Source organism: Pseudomyrmex gracilis, unplaced genomic scaffold (assembly GCF_002006095.1).
Source record: "Pseudomyrmex gracilis isolate BER0280 unplaced genomic scaffold, ASM200609v1 scaffold_1762, whole genome shotgun sequence".
NCBI classification, from domain to species: domain Eukaryota; kingdom Metazoa; phylum Arthropoda; class Insecta; order Hymenoptera; family Formicidae; genus Pseudomyrmex; species Pseudomyrmex gracilis.
The window spans coordinates 18,303-23,875 of record NW_018022346.1 but is presented as its reverse complement, the minus strand read 5'-3'; positions in this window follow the sequence as shown (position 1 = coordinate 23,875).

The window sequence follows — 5,573 nt, the reverse complement described above, 5'->3', positions numbered from 1 at the left end:
TGTTAAGGATAATGTCCTTTTTCTTTCGTTTTTATCACTAGGTGGCGCGCGCGCCTAGTTCTATTATTCACTTCTAGAGTTTCTTTTGTTCGACGTTCTTTTTCCCTTTTTTTTGTAACTGTGTAACAATGAACATAAATAAATGTTTTTTTACGTTGAACATGAGATCCTTTTGTTACTGCCGAGGTTGATGTTGCAGTGTTAAATAATTATAACAACAATATAGAATATATTTATCTGTACAGTATAAATATAAACAGTTGTATATATAGAACATTCATTACCTTGCAAAATTGTGTATTCTGCTTAATATACTATTTAATAATGTAACATCTTTTGAATATTTTGTTACACTATCGAAAAGAACATAAACAGATTGTCTTTTGGTTAGTAGATTAACTTCAATTTGACGTAAAGCTTGCAAAATATTATGTCCAGAACTTGGTAACAATTCAAAAAGTTTTTCTTTTTTTTTATGGGTTGAATATATTTTCTCTATGGTTTGCCACGAATCAGAAGTAGCATTTACTAAACTTAAACTTTGGCAGTAAATCCATTTCTGCCGAATTGGCAAAAGTCTACAATTTAAAAACATAATTGTATATAAATATATGTATACATAAAAATACAATTTATAAATATAAATAGTTTATGTTATATATATTATATATGTAATTATTTTGTAGTTAAGTTTCTTTAGAGAATAATTTACTTGCAAGTTTNTACTTTTCTTACAATATTATAATACTGTATCAAGACTCACGTCACAATTATTCAATATATAATACTTTATTAGCAAGAGAACGTCATACAAAGCAGAAAAACGTACTTGTTTTTTACAGGATTTTCTAAATGCCAATTTAATATAGCATTAACATGTTCTTCGCATTTTACACCATCGAGAATACACGTCCATTTTACAACTTCATGATATACTTGATTACTGATACTATTTTCAGAAAAGTTTTTATGTGATGTATCCTCAAAAAAGATATTCAATAGTTTAGGGATTTTAGTCTGAAAAAATGTAAAATATACTTGTATAGTATATTTTATTATATATTTGAAATTCTTCATTTTATTTAGCAGTTTTTTGGTTACTAATATTTATGGAAAATTTATTTTTTTTATTTAATAAGTGTTATGTTTCAATAACACTGTTTATACATATATCCGCAAATGCTTTTTATTTTCTTGTATTTAAAAAAATACATTTGTAATATACAGAATGAAAAAAAGTAGTGGAGCATCTGAATATCTCAGAAAATATAAGTTTTACAGAAAAATGTTTTGGACAAAAGTAATATAGTTTAACAAAATCTATATCATTGTATTACTGTGAGCTTGGATTGCGCCGCCAAGAACAGAACAAGATCACATCGATTTGTTAAAATACTACTCCTTAGTCTTTAATGCTATACGAATTTAAGATTCGTATAGTCTAATTTAAAAGCTTTTCAAACCACTATACTAAAGTTTTTTTTCTTCAAATACTTTTTGACTTATAAGGGATGAATATTAGAGTATTGCCGGTATTAGTATTACGTTGTCAACTCCCTACGTATAATTACATCAATGTCACATACCGAATTTTCATTTTATTGCAAAGTGACACTTAGAAAGTCATGTTCTTTATGATCACCATATATTTAAAAAAAATATGCATATGTAAGGTAAAAATTGAAAACTAAAAGATCTTTTAACTAGGAAAACTATATGAAGCTTTAAACTTTTAAACTGCTCTCTTCTAAAATTTGTGTTTTGGAGTTACGGAATTCTACGTACGGAGTAATAATGTATTGGCTTATCTCTCTCATTCATTTCAAATGTTGATTTATACAAACCAAACTATGTTGAATAAAAAGTTAAGTTCTTTGTCACTTCTCTCTATTACGAAAATCACAAAATACGTTTTGCTTACAATCATTTTTGTAGAAAAAGTACCGGCTGTACTCTAATGTTCAACTCTTATAAGGTAAAAAGTACTTAAGGAAAATAAACTTTTTTATAGTGGTTTGGAAAGCTCTTGAGTTAGACTATAAGAATCAGCAATAAAAACTAGAAAAGTCTATTTGAAAAAATTGATGTAACCTTGACCTGACTTTGGCGGCGCAATCCAAAGTCACAGTAATACCTAGATCAATAAATAGATCTTTTTAACCTTAAACTATACTACTTTTGTCTGAAACACTTTTCTGTAAAACTTATATTTTCTGAGATACTCAGGTGTTCCAATACTTTTTTTTAATCTGTATATTTAAATGCAAAGTAACAAAGATGTACAATTTTCTTCAATTTATACCAATTACTTATAACATATTTGCAATGTGCAAGTTTTTGATTTTTAATTAATTATACTGTAATGCTCTGTTAGTTGTTTTGTATGTTTACGATCTTCTGTCTATTGCTTATGCATTATTTTTAATGTATTGTTTTGTTTATGTAAACGAGTTTACGAGTAAAACAAATATATGCAGAAAAACGTTTAGTATTAAAATGTCTTAAAAATATCTCACTGATGTTTTTTATTATTCCGTTGTTGGTTTTTTGGCTTTTCAATTATGTAGTTGTTTCAATGAATTGTAGTAATATTTACTTTAATAGATGCACTTTCTGGATACGGAAAAGTCTTTGATATATACTGAAGAGCAGTAAGTACAGGATACTACGTTATGTACGAATTTCTCATGTAAACTATATTGCTTGCAAGATTGAAAAATATGTTTATATTATTACTTTTTGCAGCAGGATGTACGTTATACTTTATATTTTGCAGTAAAAAATAAAAAGCATCGTCGAGAATGTGTGCTAAAGTGACGTCAGAAAATTCATGTACATTCCAAATCTCAGACTTTTCACTTTTCAGAAAGTGAGCAATATTTTCCCAAGATGTATGATCATAGTTGACGCGATATCCTACAACAATTGGTTTATACATAAATGTTTATTTAAATAAACAGAAAAACAAAGAGCGTTATTAATAAAAAATATTTTACTAAAACGCTTGAATATACTATATACAAAATAAATAGAATAAAAAATTCACCGTATCTTTGTCTTTGTATTACCATTGTGCGCCGTGATTATGATAAAATCATCTTTTTCAATATTCCCGAGAAAAATACTTTTTCCGTCTGGTTTTAAGTACACATAATTAGTACTAGACGCTCTTTTCGATATTTTGACATAGATTACAGGTATCCACCACTTATATGCACACAAGTTCTTTTGTTTAACCGCAACACAATCTTGAACCTTAATTTCTAGAAATTGTGTAGTATGTTCACGTCTCACTTGTAGCACAGGATGCCCATCATGTGTTATCTCCATGAAGTTATTATATTTTTTATATTTATATACTTCAAGTGGATGTTTTCATTTATGGTCGGCACAAACATTAAATTGTTCCATATATTTTTGAGAACAGACTGGTCATTATATGTTTCACTTGATGTACTACTATTAATGACAACAGATAACAAAACAAAAACTAAATCAGTGTTAGTTGTCTTAAACGGAAATAAATATATAAAGATTTTTTCATGTTATGTATAAAATCATGCTTAAACCCACACTTTCTTTCTTCAATGATCAGTAATATAAATATGTAACTTAAATCTATAATACTTACGTGTTATATAACTTTATCGCGTTTTCAAAAAGAGAGTCGTATAGAACATCTTGATTACGGAATAAGCTATTGATCATATAGAAAATATTGAATGCTACAACATAATTCCGAATGTGTAAACGTTATTCAATTATGATCAAAAAACTATGTATATTAATGTTGATAAATGCATACAATAAAACTTGAATGATTTTAATTGATACTTTGACGACGTATTCGCGGATATTATATTAGATATTTCCATTCTTTGTATATCCATGAGATATATAAACGTAGAGGTTATATTGTTATGCAATTTTATAAGCATAAAATTATAAGTTGTAAATACCGATTTTTTTTACCTTTTTCTCTCCACAGTTTACTAAAAGTCGCGTTTTGAAACAATGTAGTTTGTTGTATTGGTAAATCATATTCAATAAATGCTAGTGTATATTTAAAAACTACTTGTCGTGCCTGGACCACAATTGACATCAGTGAAGTTTCATTGTAAATCTACTAAAAATTTGAATAAATACATATACGTTTATTTTAGCTTTGATATTTATTTTCAGATAGATTAATACAGTTTTGTAGTACTAAGTCTTTGGTATCAAGTAATAAAAAAACTTCTAGTTGAAGCAAATTAGTATTAATACAATCTTCAAGAAGTTTTATATATAATACAAAAACTAATTAAAAAAGAAGTGTACAGCAAAATCTTTCACCAAACTTTTTGAGATTATTACTTATTACATATTATGTTTTTTTCTTTATTGGTCTGTATAAATATATATACGTATAATATATGTATAATATATATATGTATAATATATTATTTTTACACATACATATGTATGTGTATAATTAATTTGTTTTTACACAAATGTATGTGTATAGTTAATAAAATTTAAATGATGTATACTATGTTTAGAAAAAGAATAATAGAAAATATAACATTAACTGTAGATGTTACTACTTGATAATTTTACTTTAAATATTTATGTCATATACATGTTACCAAACTACGTTTTTTTTACAATATAATTTAGTGTAAAAAAGCACTTGAATTACAAATGTAACAATTACCTGATCGGTCAGATAAACTCCGTAAAATGTCGAAAAACCTTCGATAAACCAAGGATCAGACTGCTTAAATCTAACTAACCAATTATTAAACATTTCTTGTATCACACTGCGTACAACCAAACATGTTACTTCTTTTTTTCTTATACTTGAATCTACTTCTTTATTATATGCAATGTCAGCGTCTCTACAAATAGTATTGTTTTTAATGCAATTATGTCGTACAGCATGTGTATATTTGTTTTTAGTTAATTTTTTAATATCCTGAGTAATGTATCATACCTGAACAAAACAAGTCCAGTAGTTATTATAGTTTCGTAATTGTTGAAGTTTATTGGAAGTGCTACATATTGTACGTATGAGACTTGTTTGATATCCTCAATTTTTTGTTTGATGAATGTCGTAATATTGTTTATAAGAAATACTGCGTATAAAATATCGTTGTTTACTTGCAATCTGCTTTGCATACTAATAAGTGTATAGAACGATTTATATTCTGTACACTCGAATGGTACAATTGCTGTAGCTACCAAATGAGTGGATATTGGTGTTGTATGGAATAAAGTATAAAGTTGATTTTGTTGTACTATTCCTTCACTAAACATATGTGATAGAACAGTTTCAGCGTGAGTATGGTTAATTCGAATACTAAATTTGGCCTTGATTGCAGGATTTGTCCAATATGGAAATATCCATTTAGCAGGAATACGCGGCAAAATCAAATACTACCATGATCAAAAAATAACCGGAATTTATTCATAAAAAGAAAAGTACATGTTTATTCTTCAAAATTCAAGTTGTTCCCTTCAAAGTAGTCCCCGTCGGCTGCGATGCACTTGTGCCAGCGTTTGATCCACCCCTCGAAGCTTTTCTGGAAGTC